Source organism: Lathyrus oleraceus, chromosome 1 (genome assembly GCF_024323335.1).
Source record: "Lathyrus oleraceus cultivar Zhongwan6 chromosome 1, CAAS_Psat_ZW6_1.0, whole genome shotgun sequence".
In the NCBI taxonomy this organism is placed as follows: domain Eukaryota; kingdom Viridiplantae; phylum Streptophyta; class Magnoliopsida; order Fabales; family Fabaceae; genus Lathyrus; species Lathyrus oleraceus.
In genome coordinates, this window is record NC_066579.1 from 416,122,451 (window position 1) to 416,140,420 (window position 17,970).

At 37.2% G+C, this 17,970-nt stretch overlaps 1 pseudogene; it reads right to left on the bottom strand.

Moving 5' to 3' along the window:
* Nucleotides 1-3,297: 3,297 nt before the first annotated feature.
* LOC127112837 (uncharacterized) lies at nucleotides 3,298-13,688 on the bottom strand (annotated as a pseudogene).
* Between the last annotated feature and the right edge of the window lie 4,282 nt (nucleotides 13,689-17,970).

The window sequence follows — 17,970 nt, forward strand, 5'->3', positions numbered from 1 at the left end:
TGCTTATAGTGATGTTGATTGGGCAGGGTATCCTAACACTAGATAATCTATCACCGATTGGTGCATGTTTCTTGGCTCTTCATTGATCTCATGGAAAAGTAAGAAACAAACAAGATTTTCTAAATACTCCACTAAATTTGAGTATTGGGCTATGTTTTTTTCTTGTTCATAAACAATTTGGCTTCACATTCTTTTGAATGAGCTTGGATTTCCTCAAACATAAGCTACATTACTTTATACTGATAATACAAGTGTCATCCAAATTATTGCAAATCATGTTTTCATGAACGAATCAAGCATATCAAAGTCGATTGTAATTCAATGTGTGATGCTTATGATGATCAACTAATATCACTTTCTCATTTTTAGGTTGCATATATTTTTATAAAGGAGGTCCCTTGTCTGCATCAACAGTTTATTATTAACAAATTGATCTCCTTGACCAACCACGTTAGTTTGAGGGGGTGTTATTAAGGAATGATTTAATTCTTCTTAATCATACAGGATTTCCATCACTAATATATATATATATATATATATATATATATATATATATATATATATATATATATATATATATATATATATATATATATATTAGAAATTAAGATATATAAGGAATGATTTAGGCATCCTAAATTGTATATATTTCCATTTCTATAATAGACTAGAAAATCAAATATAAAATATTTTGTAATCAATTGCGTAAATGCTCATGTTGTTATAAATAGAAGCAATAGAATGAAGAAAGACATCAAAGCAGAGTTTGTGACAAGCACAAGTCCTAAGTCAGGAGACAACAAAAAATTGTTCTAAAACATTTCTTAGAATTTAGAGGTTCTAACTTAAACTTTATTATATCAGTTGAATCCATATAACAAATGGAATCTAGGAACTTGTCGTAGTAACGAGTACTAATAGGTAATAGCTCTTCATCTACGTGTGTGTTTGGTTTGACGTCAACTTTTTTACATTAACTCAAAAATCACATTAAATTTCCACGTTTACGTAGAAGCTCTAATTTGTAGCTTGTGAAAAAATCACATCTATAATAGGGATAGATGTGAGCTAGGAGGCTTAAACCCCAAACCAAACACTCACTACATCTCTTATTAATATTGGTTTGAGTTTCTAGTAGAAAATAACCTTGAGATTAAAGAGTTCCTCATGGAAAAGGTGATGTTCGGTAAGAATGCATAGCACTTTAAAGAAGTATTTATAAAAGCATTTACGTGAAGAATAAAACCAAGAGAAAAATTCCAACATTTTTTTCCATTCAAAGAATATAACTAACCATACCCCTAACGTGGAGAGTATATAAGTAGATAAAAGTGTCAGTGGTACATGTCCCTTTTTAGCACTTACATCCCAAATCAAAAAGTAGACAAAAGTATTTATGTTAAATATCACTTTTTAATACTTACATTCCAACTCAAAACACATAATAATTGCCTAACTAATAGAATGGAATTAAGAAGGGGTGAATCTAACAAACACATAGCTCCACACTCAGTAAAAGGGAGACAATGCCCTATCATATAATGGTTTATTAAACATAGAAGTTTATTTTGTCACAGAAATGGTAATTATTTTTCAATGTCGGGATAGATGCAGCAAAAGACTTAATGAGACTCTCATCTAAACATACAAAGTAACCCTCTCCATTTTATAATATACCCTGAAATTATGGTATTCAGATGTCGTATGCGATGTCACGATACTAATATTATAACTTCGCACAACAATAATAATAAGGATGTTAAATGCACTACTGAAAGTAAATAACACAGATGATTGTTAACCTAGTTCGGTGCAACTTCACCTACATCTGAGGGCATCCAAGCCAGGAAGAAAATCCACTATAATAGTATTAGTTTGAAGACCTCAGTAAACAACCTCCTGTTTACAATCTTCGAACCTAATCACTACCCGTGCTATTTCTATCTAAGACTCTCCTAGATATGAGACCCCTCTCACTTCTCTTCAATCACATACAATGATAATGACTTTAATCAAATAATGAAAGACACTTTTCCAAAACATATAATCCATTCTTCCTTAAAAGCTTATGAGTGATTAACAATTACACACAAAGACATAATCCAACTCTAATATCAATGAGATATAAGATTGGCTCACACGTAACAAAGAGGACTAAAACCCTAATTTTCCAATGCTGAAGCGTAGCTCTCACTTATGTAAATTAGGTTAGCAAAGTTCTCTTTAAATGGCCTTTGGTAAGCGTGGGCTTAGGCTAAAAACCGCAACAAATCCAATATGGACTGTTGCACAAAGTCTGCAGAATCTTCTGCATAAGATCATGAACAAGATCACTTGTTTCCTAAAATGTCTCAATATCCCTTTTTACGAAATAGGTGCACAACTAGAAACGAAACAAGAGTTCCTAAAATAAACTTTCTTGAACATTCAGATACGATATCTGAATATCCAAAGAATCTTCAAAGATCTCATAATTAAATAAGTCTTCTAAGAAGTAAAGCAAAACTTGCAAAGATGTATGATCAACATGTCAAGACATCTTGCTCAACATCTTGTTGTGATACATGTTTTAACAAAATTACTGCCAATCATAAAAACCCAGACCTAACAATATCCCCTTCTGAATTTTTTTTGGCTAAAACAACCTTTGCATCATATAGCTGGAGAAAAACATAAAACAACAAAAATAATCACAAGCACAGAGCCAAACAACCAAACACTTGGTATGATACCAAGTCATATCATATGCACACGCAGTAGAAATAAGTAGAAACTCAGCCTCACAGAAAACACATAGAGAGAAATAAACTCTCACACTCCAAGCCTCCTTCAGAGAAGAAATTATCTGAAACAAAATGTCAAGACATTTTTCCTGACATCACAGTAAGCACACAACAACATAAGCACAACCATATCAAACTCCCCCTGAATTTCATGATCAACAACATAGAAACTACTCCCCCTATCACACAAGAAACATACTCCCCCTCAAAGCAACAACCTTCACACAGAGCATACAAGGCATCAAAACATAAAAAACAAACATTCAAGAGCCCAACTCTACACTATCTACTCCCCCTTTTTATCCATAATATGACAAACCAAACAGACATAGAACAAAGAAGTAGTAGAACATGTGATTTATAGGTACAAACCATGCCACACAAATGTGTAATATTCAAGGCAAAGGGCAAAAAAAATCAAATAGAAAAAACAAACATCTCAGATGTCAACAGAAGCACCTAATTCATTTACAGAGGTAGCATCAATAACAACATCCTCTTCTTCCTCATCTCCTTATTCAACATCACCAACCATATTCTCATCAGGACTCTCTTCAGCTAAAGATTTGATCAGTCTTTCAAGCCTTATCTTCCTTTCAGTGCGGGTCTTGATAGTATCATCCAATGCTTTGCAGGTGTCCTTTAATTCAGCAATCATACCAGCCTTGGATGTTGAATTGGCATATACTTTGTCATATTTCAAGATAATATCTGGGACATGTGTCCCTCCAAACAACCTGCAGTGAAGAGAAAGAGGAGATTCCCTCTCAGCATTAGCACTATTTAGGATGTCTGGGTGTTGACTGAGAATGATTCCACATATAAGTGAAGGAAATGCAATGGGCATCTTCACTGCATAAGTACCAGCATGATTCAATGTTTGTTCAAAAACATAATCTCCAAAATCAAAGTTGGTCTTGGTACCTGTTAGGGACCAATTTGTACTACTTTTTATACCTTTTTATTGGTCCCTTTTACCAAGTTTTGATGTAATTACACACTTTTATCTTCATTAATTTGTATAAATGCAATTAGGTTTAATTTATTTTGTTTTGAATAGTTATTTCACATTTTTTGTTAGTTGTGTAGAATTTTGGATAAGCAAGACCTTGGTTTCAACATGGCATTTTGGAGGAAGCTTGCCAAACAAGGAAGCTGGGAAAGCTACAGTTCGCGCCGCGAACTCCCTTCGCGCCGCGAAGGCTGCGAATCCAGCAAGCTGACCAAGGGTCAAATGTGCTGCTGTGCAGAAAAAGTAATTGCCATTTTGATGTCTGCCTGGAAAGTGCTTTTCTGCTGCTGATGACAATGTCCAAATGGGGAAATGTCAACCTTTTTGGTAGAGACAAAATAGTTTAACCTAGGGTATTGAGGCATTATTCCATTGATTCACACATTGGGCTGTAGAACTTTTGTAATAGAGAAAACCAGAGTTTTTCTTCTAAATCCTTCTGTTTGATAACAATGGTGATGAGGAGCTAAACTCCCTTTTTGTCAAGATTGGAGGTAGTAGCTATTCTCATCTATCTATGTATTCACTTTGATTTATATATGAGATAAAGATTGTTGATGTATTGGAACTGTTTTTGCTTTACTTTGAAAACCAGATTTGAGTAGTTGTCGAGAGAGATTACTTGAGTTTAGACATAAAACAGATTTTCAAGTAGTGAATAAGTTGTAGAGATAGATTTATCCATTACTATTCATTGATATTGAACATTCAAGGTTACTATATTGATAGTTAGGTGGAGAGATCGTCTAAGGATCAATATAGTAACTATCACGATATCATTTAGACATAAATGACTTTGAGAGGATATTTGAACATCATCAATAATCTTGAATCTAATTATTTATCATAGTGAATCATAGATATTTGAAATAGTGAACTCCAATCTTGCCAAGCTTTTATATTTGTCTAAAACCACTTACTAGTTTATGTTAAAATTGATTAACAAGATATTTTTCCAAACAAAACAAACCTGTTACTTTCTAAACTTAAAACATTTGAATTATCGAACGGCGGTAATATCACCTAATCTCTGTGGATACGATACAAAAATATTTGCCAAAGATATACTCTTTCAACAAATTGGCGCCGTTGCCGGGGATTGGTGTCGATATTACAAGCATTGCAATAATTCTTTGTTTTTAAGTTTTGTTACATTTACTGTTATTCCTCTTTTGTTTCACTTGGTTTGTTAGTTTTGTAGATTCTAGTGCATGCGAGGAAAAGTAACCGAGGAGCAACTTCAATTCGATCCTGAAATTGAAAGAACACTTCGGAAGCTCAATAGCAAAACACGAAGAAGAAGGAAACTAGCCGAAGAGAGGAACCGGAGAGAAGAAGCATCTACTTCCGCACTTGTTCCAATCGAAGAAGTGGTTGTAGAAGCTTGTGAAGGAAACATGGCGGAGGATAATCGTACTGAAATGTCCGCTAATAGTCCAAGAAGGAATGCTCAATTTGCCCGTGGAGGAAGAAATACGGAGATGAAGACCGGAATCCTCCAACTTCTCTATGCAACTCCATTCACCGGAATGGATCACGAAGATCCGTATACCCATCTCATCAAATTCTATGAGATTGCGGGTTCTACGGGAATAGACGAGGCGGGTGAAGAGACGTTATTCAAGAGGATGTTCCCACACTCATTAGTGGGAAAAGCAAAGGAGTGGTACCTTGATCAAGAATCAAGAGTGATGACGGATTGGAATCTATTAGAAGAAAAGTTCTTAGAAAGATACTTCCCTCAATCCCGATTCATGGAAGCCAAGACGGCTATAGCTGTATTTACTCAAGGAGGAAACGAATCTCTAAATGAAGCTTGGGAGAGATTCAAATCAATGTTGAGGAAGTGTAAGGGACATGGTTTTGATGAGCTTACTCAAATCCACATCTTTTTGAATGGTCTCCAATCAACCCATAAGACACTTCTGGACGCCACCGCGGGTGGTTCGCTTATATCAAAAACTGCGGAGGAAGCTAAAGTCATTATTGAACGGATGGCCCGTAATGATCATCAAGGTCAACATGATCGTAGCCCTTCACAACGTAAGCCCGGAGTTTTGGAGTTGAATACCAATGATGCCATCCTTGCACAGAATAAGCTACTCTCTCAGCAAGTGGAGCTTCTTACTCAACAAATGGCCAAGCTTCCACAGCAAATAAAAGAGATTCAAGGTTTTCAAGTTCAGCATCAAGTCGCATGTTGTGAGTTGTGTCAAGGGGATCATCCTACTGGTTTTTGTCCTCCACCTCAAGAAGAAGTCAGTTATGTGAACAACCAAAACCAGGGATATCAAAGACAACAGCCTAACAATCAAGGCTATCAACCAAGAAACAATCAAGGGTACCAACCGTCAAGGTTCAACAATCAGAATTATCAACAGCAAAGCCCTTACCAACAACCAAACTCTCAAGGTCAGCAGTCGCAAGGAGGAAATTCCAAGCTAGAAGACACTCTTCAACAATTCATGCAAGCTTCTATGGCAAATCAGAAGAGTAATGAAGCAGCAATCAAGAATTTGGAAAATCAAATAGGTCAACTTGCGAAACAGCTGTCGGAACAAACTGCAGGATCTTCTTTCTCCGCTAATACTCAAACTAATCCAAAGGAGCATTGCAAAGCAATTTTTACTAGAAGCGGTAGAGAGTTGACAAGTAAAAAAGGTGAGGAAATTACAGTTGAGAATGATATGGATGCTGTGCTGGAAAATGAGGATGTGGCTTGTGGGAAGACGAAAGTGGTAGAAACTGCTCAGTTCGCGCCGCGATCTCCCTTCGCGCCGCGAAAACAGCAGAACCAACAACTGATGGAAGAGCAGCGGTGTGAAGCGGAAATGAATAAGGAAATCGAACCAAGAAATAAGAAAAAAGGAGACAAAGGAGTGAATGTCATTCCAGTTCAACATCTACCATATCCGCACGCACCATCAAAGAAGGATAACGCTAGACACTATGCACGGTTTATGGACATCTTCAAGCAGCTTCAAATCAATATTCCATTTGCTGATGCATTAGAACAAATGCCACGGTATGCCAAGTTCATGAAGGACATTCTTACAAAGAAAAGGAGACACGTGGAAGACGAGACCATACTGCTTGATGCACGGTGTAGTGCTATCATCCAAAAGACTCTCCCAAGGAAGGAGTCCGATCCGGGCCGGGTTGTTCTACCGGTGACCATTGGAAGCACATACACTGGAAATGGTTTGATTGACTTGGGCTCTAGTATAAATTTAATCCCTCTCTCCATTGTTAAAAGATTAGGGAATGTTGAGATTAAATCGACGAGAATGACTTTACAACTAGCCGACAAGTCTACCACTTTACCATACGGAATTGCTAAAGACATGTTAGTGAAGGTGGACAAATTCTTGTTTCCGGTAGATTTCGTAATAGTGGAGATGGATGAGGACCGTGATGTGCCCCTAATTCTTGGAAGACCTTTTATGAAAACAGCTCGGATGATGATTGACGTAGATGATGGACTAATGAAGGTGAGAGTGCAAGACGAAGAGGTGACCTTTAATCTTTTTAAAGCTATGAAGCATCCACATGACAAACATGATTCATTCCGAAATGATGCAATTGAAGAAAAATACCATGATGGAAAGGCCCGTCGCAAGGAGTTTCATGTCGGACAAATGGTACTGCTTTTCAAATCAAGGTTCAAGTTATTACCGGGTAAGCTGAAGCCAAAAGGGTCAGGACCGTTCGTTGTCAAGGAAGTACGGAATTATGGTGCCATTGTGATAGAGGACCCAAAGTCGCAAGAAAGCTGGACTGTCAATGGGCAAAGACTGAAGGTCTATCATAGCGGTGACATAACCCGTGATGTGTGTGTCCTTTCCTTATCTGGATCAAGCTAATTGAGGTACCGTCGAGCTCTTAACGACGTTAAACAAAGCGCTGGTTGGGAGGCAACCCAACGTTGTTTGTGTGCAATTTAAATTTCTCTGTTGTGTGATTCTTAGCTCTGATTGAAGTTTTAAAAAAAATTTTTTGAAGTTCTGTTTTTTGAAGTTCGCGCCGCGACCTCCTGTTCGCGCCGCGAACTGATTGAATAAATTTGAGTGCTTTCTGTTTTTTGCAGTTCGCGCCGCGACCCCCTGTTCGCGCCGCGAACTGAATGAAAAAAATTTTAATTGGTTCTGTTTTCTGCAGTTCGCGCCGCGACCCCCTGTTCGCGCCGCGAACTTTGCGTGACAGAATTCATTTAAATACTGTTTAGGTCAATTCAGTTTCATTTCAAACTTCCTCTTTTCAAACCCTTTTGCCGCGCTTTCATCCCAACCCCCAAATTCCACCATTTCTCAACATTTTTCAGTATTTCACTCTTCCAATCTTCTTCTTTTTGCAAGTGTAGAGATTCTAAAGGTATGTAATCTTCATTTCCTCTTTTCCAATCCCTTTTTGGGGTTTTTCAATTTAGGGTTGGTTAGAGATGTATTTTTCTGTGAATGCTTTTGGAATTGCTATGCTTGTGTGAAATAGAATAGGATTAGGCTAGGGTTATGCAGTTTGACTGTTTGGGTATGTTAAATCCCTCTTTGGTGAAACCCTAGAAAGCAATTGGGGATTTCCTGAAATCGCAGGGTTCGCGCCGCGAACCTCCCTTCGCGCCGCGAACTGTGAATTCCAGCAGCCATTTTCTTTTTGATTATTGACTAATGCTGTAATGTTTGTTTTGTGGTTGTGCTGGTTTTGATTGCAGATGTCTAAGAGAACTAAGACCACGGCACCTCCTCAGGCCCGTGCTACCCGAAGGTTCATCAGTGAGGAGCACGAAGCACGCTTTGAGAGTCTTGTCAAGAGGACTATTCTACCGGAAAGGTTTATCCGCCTGGCTCCAACTGGAGTGTATCACAGAGTGGTTAAGGTTTTCGAGCAAAGAAAATGGATGAAGTTGTGTGAGCCGGAAGCCGCAATCAACTACGACCTTGTCCGAGAATTCTACGCGAATGCGATGCATCGTGAGGAAGGTACGACCTTCATTCACCAGTCCAGGGTAAGGGGAAAGATTGTGTCATTTGGAAGGAATGACATTAATTCTTATCTAGGTCACCCCTTAACTCTTGGAGAGGGGGAGAGTTGTGAGTACAATACCATGGTGGCAGCTGACAGGTGGAACCTAGAAGCAGTCAATGCCACCCTTTGTCTCAGAGGAAAATCGTTTGAAGTGAATGACCAAGGGCACCCGAAATTGTGGAAGAGGGAAAATTTCAATTTGGAAGCTAGAGCTTTTTTGGTGCTACTGTTAACCAATATCAGACCAAGAAGCCACACCACCACAATTCCTATGGATGTCGGGTGTCTCTTGTACTGCATCATGATCGGGAAGACGGTGGATGTTGCAGCCCTCATTTCATGCGAGATGAGAAAGATTGTGTTAAGTGGAACAAATTTCGGGGGCAAAGCTGGTGTGCTAGCTTATCCAGGACTCATCATGGGATTGTGCCGTAGGGCCAATGTTCACATTCCTGAGGAAGTGCACTACTCGATCACCAGTGTGATCAGTGACGCTTATTTGAACAGGTTTCTGCAGAACCCGAATGAGAAGACTGATGCATCTGGTACTTCTTCCTCTCGGTCCCGAGCCAGGTCCCGTTCTCAACCTCAACCTCAGAGTACCCCAGGTTTTGATCAGATGGCTTTTGCCAACTACTGCTGTGAGAACTTTGAGGCCTCCAGGAGGTCTCAGTCATTTCTTTTTGATGCCATGCAGCAGCAGTTCCAGAACACGTTTCTGGCACCAGAGGCCCGTACTTTTCCATCGCAAGCTGACTATGCAGCTTATGCTAATTGGCCTGTGGGCAGGCCAAATTTTATGGGGGGTGCAGGAGGTAGTGCTGACCCAAATGAGGAGATGGAAGATGTTCTCGGAGGTGTAGGTGGTGATGAAGAGGAAGAGAATTGAATTTGTGGAGTTTTGAAGAGAGTTGTTTGTTTGAATTTCGTTTGACTAATTCTGTTTTTGTTTTGGGAATTTTGTAATGCACTTTTTGGTGGCTCTAGTTCACCGTGACTTTATCTTAGCACTTTAATTTTTCTTTAGTCTTTTTATAATTGCATGAGTACTTTGTGAAATTTAAGTGTGTTTTTAATCAAATTGGTTTACCAACAGCTCTAGTTAATTGTTCTTACGCTTAAGTCAAGCCTAAAGCAACCAAGAGTTGTTCGCAAAGAAAGAAGCATAGGATACTTCGAGTGGTGATGATAAGAATTAGTGTCGGCAATTTCAAGGTACACTTTATCGCTTTCTAGACTTAACATGAGTAGGTTGATGTTGTGTGCAAATTCCATTTCATAAATTCATTGAAGTATATGTCAGTTTTGAATCAAAATAGGACTTAACCATTTGTGAGGAAACTTTCCATTGTACACTAAAAAGCGGGAAACCGAGCATTATTTTAACTCATTCTTATCATGCTAAATCATGCATCAATCTATTTTGTGTGAAAATTTTGAAAATGATAGAGGCAATTTTTGTGAGAAAAACCACTTGACCAAAAAGCTTAAATCAACGAACCTTGTGAGGAGTAATCCTTAGTTAACCCCCTTTGAGCTTGTTAGGATTCATTTGATTGATCATTGTAAAATCAATTGAAAATTGTGGAATAAATGAATCCTAATTTCTTTCATATCAGTTGAAACCTCAAACCGAGTTGTTTGCAAAAAATTTTGCCTTTTGCTTATTCTTAAGTAGGGAGCATTATTGAATAAATCGGTTGTGGAATCTAAAGTTAGGGAGAGTAAAGTGAAGAGTTGATAGGGAACTTGGAATAGTGAGTTTCTTTGGAAGGGTAAGAATATGAAAAGAAACAAGAAAAAGAAATCACCCTTGAAACCATAGAGCATAAAAAAATAAAAAAATAAAAAATAAAAAAAAAATAAAAAAAATTATATGCTCATGGTTGTGTGGATTTGAAAAGAAAAGATAGGAACCAAGGAAAAGGAAATTGGTAGAGTTGAATCTTTGGGAATGCTCCCTTAGGATAGGCAACCTTTTTGAATTCTCTTAATCATATCCTTTCTTGCAACCTAAGCCAAATTACAACCTTTGAAAGACCTCTTGATTCTCATTTTTCACATGATTTGGTACTTGTTGTGATAGCCGCATGATTCGATTTGTTGTTGATTTAACTGCTTGGATGAGTGAAAGTAACCCTTCATGTTATTCATCAACATTGATGTGTGCGTAAGTTTGATTCAATTTTGACATGTATAGCTTTGAGATACTTGGAATGATTTTTGCACTTTACCATTTCCCTTATTCATGTTTGTCTAGAATTGAGTGAGGTGAATTGAGAAGAGGCCAAACACTTTTGAACCATTTGAATGTCCTTGATAAATGCTTGTTTAAATCTTTTGTGTCATGATCTTGGTTGTGAGGGTGGAAACTTTTGTTTAGGGACAAACAAAATGCTAAGTTGGGGAGAGTTGTTAGGGACCAATTTGTACTACTTTTTATACCTTTTTATTGGTCCCTTTTACCAAGTTTTGATGTAATTACACACTTTTATCTTCATTAATTTGTATAAATGCAATTAGGTTTAATTTATTTTGTTTTGAATAGTTATTTCACATTTTTTGTTAGTTGTGTAGAATTTTGGATAAGCAAGACCTTGGTTTCAACATGGCATTTTGGAGGAAGCTTGCCAAACAAGGAAGCTGGGAAAGCTACAGTTCGCGCCGCGAACTCCCTTCGCGCCGCGAAGGCTGCGAATCCAGCAAGCTGACCAAGGGTCAAATGTGCTGCTGTGCAGAAAAAGTAATTGCCATTTTGATGTCTGCCTGGAAAGTGCTTTTCTGCTGCTGATGACAATGTCCAAATGGGGAAATGTCAACCTTTTTGGTAGAGACAAAATAGTTTAACCTAGGGTATTGAGGCATTATTCCATTGATTCACACATTGGGCTGTAGAACTTTTGTAATAGAGAAAACCAGAGTTTTTCTTCTAAATCCTTCTGTTTGATAACAATGGTGATGAGGAGCTAAACTCCCTTTTTGTCAAGATTGGAGGTAGTAGCTATTCTCATCTATCTATGTATTCACTTTGATTTATATATGAGATAAAGATTGTTGATGTATTGGAACTGTTTTTGCTTTACTTTGAAAACCAGATTTGAGTAGTTGTCGAGAGAGATTACTTGAGTTTAGACATAAAACAGATTTTCAAGTAGTGAATAAGTTGTAGAGATAGATTTATCCATTACTATTCATTGATATTGAACATTCAAGGTTACTATATTGATAGTTAGGTGGAGAGATCGTCTAAGGATCAATATAGTAACTATCACGATATCATTTAGACATAAATGACTTTGAGAGGATATTTGAACATCATCAATAATCTTGAATCTAATTATTTATCATAGTGAATCATAGATATTTGAAATAGTGAACTCCAATCTTGCCAAGCTTTTATATTTGTCTAAAACCACTTACTAGTTTATGTTAAAATTGATTAACAAGATATTTTTCCAAACAAAACAAACCTGTTACTTTCTAAACTTAAAACATTTGAATTATCGAACGGCGGTAATATCACCTAATCTTTGTGGATACGATACAAAAATATTTGCCAAAGATATACTCTTTCAACAGTACCAACTACATAGATGAACTTACCCAACCCAGTGGCAATGGTTGATGTATGATTTGTGGGAACCCAATTAGCAGCACCAATCCTGTGAAAGATGGCATACTTTACACTTAACTTTCCAGCTGACAGCTTTCCTTTTCTAGGCCATTGCACAACATGTTTTGCAGTAATTTCTTTGCAAACCTGGTTGTCAGTCACCTCTATCTCAGGCTGTTCATCTTCACATCGGCCCATGTACCTATTAATCACATTAGGTGAAAATTCTACACATTTTCCTCTCACAATGTTTTTTCTAAAAATTACTTGCTTTTATTGTCATCACAGTCAGCAGGGATGTTTACAATAAATTCCTTCACCAACACCTCATAGCATTTTCTAAAGCCCGTAACATTTCTCATCAAACCTGCATGTTCAATGAGTTTCATAACTTCCTTGCACTCAAGTGCGTCTTGTCTAAGTTCCCTTTCCAGGTCAAGCCTTCTCTGGTAAACAAATTTCCATCTCTCCATATTATCGATAGAGTGGAATGAGATATTATCTAAAAGCGCCTCAGGAACATTCACAGGTATCTTTCTCACCACTTCTTTCTTCTAAGGGGTGATGTCCTAAACATTATGTTCAACATCATAATCAGATTCACTAGATGAGATCTCCTCCCTCTTCCTAGTAGGAGCCACAACTTTGCTTCAGCTTTTGGTGGGACCAACAACAGCTTTCTTCTTGGCAGTCTTAGAGGGCGTGCCTTCATTCATCACAACCTCGCCTCTTCTATTATTGAGCCTCTTGGCAATGCTAGGGGCTAGATTCTTAGCAATTGGTTCTTCGTCTGAGTCCAACTCATCAACATTCACAATGATCGTGGATTTTTCTTTCCTTCTACCAGGGCTTTCCTCCTCACCAGACACATCCTGCTTCTCCCAATAGTCATAGACACATGGTTATCAATAGACACATCTTTATCAGACTCATTTGAGATGGAGTCATTATCACAACCACCAATAGGGTTTTCAGGCATGGTTTTAGTTGGATGCTCGGGTTGGGCCAAGGATGTTGTAACATCCGACACATCACCATACCTAGCTTCCTTAAGAATAGTAAACACTAACCTGCAGATACTTTTATCAATGGAAACTTTTTCAGCCTCACTCACATTAGGCTTTACCTTTTCTGAAGCAGATGAACCAGAGGGTTCCGCTCTACTAATAGGTTTTGACCTAATAGACTTTTTATCAAAAGTATTAACGTTAGATTCAACATTATCAGGTGGAATGGGTTCAAAATAAAGACTTGTCATAGATGATCCTTCTTGACAACAACAGATGGTTTGGGAGACTTAGTCACAGCAGTTTCCTTAGCCTTCTTTGCAGATGGAGTTCTTTCCTTCTTTTGAACAAGGACAGATCAAGGAACCATCTTGGAGGGGGACACCATTGCAGTAGAGGAAGCAACCCTAGCTTTCATGGGGGGTGAAGTTGAGTTATCCTTAGAGACGCTTATGGGTGTTGAAGTAGATTGTTTCGACATCTTGAAAATAGCTTGGAAAATGATTTTTAGATGGAAATAGGTAAGCATAAAGAAGAGTAAATTTCTGAGAATAACGTGAACTGAAATGGCAGAGTAGATGGAAATAAGTAGATAGTGTGTTTGAAAACAAATGAGGAAACTTTGAAATGATTTTCTTTGAGTAGCGTGCACCAATGCATGGAGGGAAGAGAAAGTTTTTATTGCACACTTAAATAACAATAATTGCTATAATTCCTCAAAAATTCAAATTCCAAGTTCACCCCTTAGTTTTTCAAATTTATTTATGTCCAATTTCTTAGTGAAAATATCAGCCAATTGCTTCTCAGTGGCCACATGCTCAAGGGTAACAACCTTGTCTTCAAAAAGATCCTTGATAAAGTGATGATGGATGTCAATCTGCTTTGTCCTGCTGTGTTGAATAGGTTTTTTGGAGATATTGATAGCACTCATGTTGTCACAATATAATGTCATGACATCTTGTTTGATGTTATATTCTTTTAACATCTGCTTCATCCAAATCAACTGAGAACAGTTGCTTCCTGCTGCAATATACTCAACCTCAACAGTGGATATGGACATACAATTTTTCTTCTTTCTAAACCAAGATATAATATCTTTCCCTAAGAAGAAGCAACCTCTTGAAGTGCTTTTCTTATCATCATCACTACCTTCCCAATCTGCATCACAATACCCTACAAGTATGGAATTAGATCCATGAGAGTATAGCATACCATAGTCACTTGTACCATTGATATACTTTAGAATCCTCTTCACTTGATTGATGTGACTCATTTTGGGCTCAACTTGATATGTTGCACAAACACCTACGGTAAATGTGATGTCAGGTCTGCTAGTTGTAAGGATAAACAAGCTACCAATCATGCTCTTGTACAGACTTTAATCCACATTAACACCTTTTTCATCTTTAGATAACTTCAAATGAGTAGGTACAGGTGTCATCTTGTGGCTAGAATTCTCCATACCAAACTTCTTCAATATATTCTTGGCATACTTACTTTGAGAGATGAAGAGATAATCATCCATCTTCTTCACTTGAAGGCCAAGAAAATAGGTTAATTCACCAACAAGACTCATCTCAAATTCAAATTGCATCTTCTTGTCAAAATGTTGAACCGTCTCACTTGACATTCCACCAAACACAATGTCATCCATATATATCTGAGTAATCATGAGTTTGCCATCCTTATCCTTAACAAACAGGGTCTTGCCTATTCCTCCTTTCTTGTAGCCGTTATTGACAAGAAACTCTACCAGCCTTTCATACCAAGTCCCAGGAGCCTGTTTTAGCCCATAAAGAGCTTTCTTCAGTTTGAACACATGATCTGGAAAAGTAGGATCTAAGAACCCTTTGGGTTGTTCAACATACACCTCTTCATTTAAGTATCCATTCAAAAAGGCACTTTTCACATCCATCTCAAATAGTTTGAACTTTAGTATACACCTCACTCCTAACAACAGACTTATGGATTCAAGACGAGCAACTGGAGAAAATGTCTCATCAAAATCTATTTCTTCAATTTCAGTGTATCCTTGAGCCACAAGTCTGACCTTATTTCTGATGACAACTCCCTTTTCATCAGATTTATTCTTATAGACCCATATTGTACCAATGACATTTGTTCCTTCAGTCATAGGAACCAAATCCCATACGTCATTCCTCTTGAACTGACCTAGCTCTTCTTGCATAACATTGATCCAAAATTCATCAATTAAAGACTCCTTCACATTCTTGGGTTCAAACTTAGAGACAAAGAGAGAATTGGATACAACCTCTCTTGATCTAGTGGTTATTCCTTCATTAAGATTCCCTATAATTAGCTCATTGGGGTGATCTTTATGGATTCTGATAGAAGGACCTTTATTGGCTTGATTGACCTCTGATTCAGTATCTACAAACTCAGTATTTGACTCAATGACTGCTACCTCTTATGGAGCATCATTCATTTGAGATGATGTTCCAACATCTTCTTCAACATCAATTTACTTTTCTATGATTGAATCATCAATCACAACATTAATATATTTTATCGTGACTTTAGTTCTGGAATTAAATACTATGTAGGCTCTGATGTTTGTAGAGTAGCCCAGAAATATTTCTTCATCACTCTTGGGATCCCTCTTTATTCTTTGTTTACGATCAGCCAAAATGTAACATTTACTTCCAAAAACATGAAAGTATTTAACAATAGGCTTCCTCCCTTTCCATAATTCATAGAGAGTAGCTGAAGTACCAGTTCTCAGAGTGACCCTATTATGAATATAGCAACCAATATTCATTGCTTCAGCCCGAAAATGGTCAAATAGATGTTTAGCATGAAGCATGACTCTAGTTGATTCTTATAGAGTCATATTCTTGCGCTCAATAACTCCATTTTGATGAGAGGTGATGGGAGAAGAGAACTCATGGCCAATACCTTCAAAAGAGCAAAATTCAACATATTTTCTATTTTCAAATTCCTTGCCATGGTCACTTCTAATCCTGACAATTCCACTTTCTTTCTCTCTTTGAAGCCTTTGACACAAATCTTTGAAAACCCCAAAGACATCTGATTTTTCCTTAATGAAATTCACCCAAGTGAATCTTGAAAAATCATCATCAACAACATAGGCATACCTTTTCCCACCAAGGCTCTCAACTTGCATAGGTTCCCATTAAATCTATATGAAGAAGTTCCAAAATCTTTAAAGTAGTTAGATGTTGGATGTTCTGGTGTGACATCTTGGTCTGCTTTCCAATTTGACACTCACCACATATTTTTCCTTCCTCAATCTTGAGCTTAGGAATACCTCTGATAGCTTCTTTAGACACAATCTTCTTCATGCCTTTCAGATGCAAATGTCCAAGTTTTTGGTGCCACAGTTTGACTTCATCTTCCTTGGACAATAAACATGTGGAAGAACACTTAAAATCTTGAGGTGTCCATAAGTAACAATTGTCCTTAGACCTGACTCCCCTAATCAGAACTTCATTCTTCTCATTAGTGACTGAACATTTAGACTTAGTGAAATTAACTTTAAGACCTTGATCATATAATTGACTGATACTAATCAGATTACCAGTCATACCTTTTACAAGCAGAACATTATCAAGACTAGAGAGTCATGTACAAGCTAGTCTTACAGCTCCTTTAATTTCACCTTTAGTCCCACCGAAAGTGACATAACTGGTGGAGTAAGATTGATGTCCACCAAGAACTTCTTGAGTCCTGTCAGATGTCTAGAACATCCACTATCAAAGTACTAGTCTTCTCTAGCTGAAGCTCTAAGAGAGATGTGAGCTATAAGACTAGTGATAACAGGCTTGGGTATCCATTCCCTTCTAATTTTAATCACCAATTGATTAGCCCTAGGTTGTGTTGGATGTAACACCCTAAACCCTGGATAATAGATTTTAAATAAAAATAACAAGAAAAGGATGTTACTCCATCATAAATACTTCATAAATCATAAAACAACAGATGTTGCACAACGGAAATTTATTTTTAAACACCATAAAACATGTCTGAATAAAACTGGATTAATACATCATAAACAAAATCTCATAATAGTTGGTTACAAACAAATCAAAGTAATGCAAACGAACGCCCTTATCCCCAGTGTTACAGATCAGAGCATTCTTTTTCGAAAACTAGAATATACGGAAGATAAAAGTCTGTTGAGAAGCAATAGCCATCTCACTGCAACAACGAACCTCAGTCCTGCTAATCACCTGTGCAAAGCACACCACAAAACCAAGCAAACAAGAAAGGGGTGAGAATATACTTACATATAGTAACGGTGTGATTTCAGCAACAGAATGACATTAAAGAAACACAATAATCTTATAAATATATATATATATATATATATATATATATATATATATATATATATATATATATATAATATATATATATATATATATATATATATATATATATATATATGTGTGTGTGTGTGTGTGTGTGTAAAAAATTTTACACTGTCAATGCATCACAATCATCCGTTTGTATTACTTTTTAAGTGATTAAAATAAAAGTCAAACATTTTAA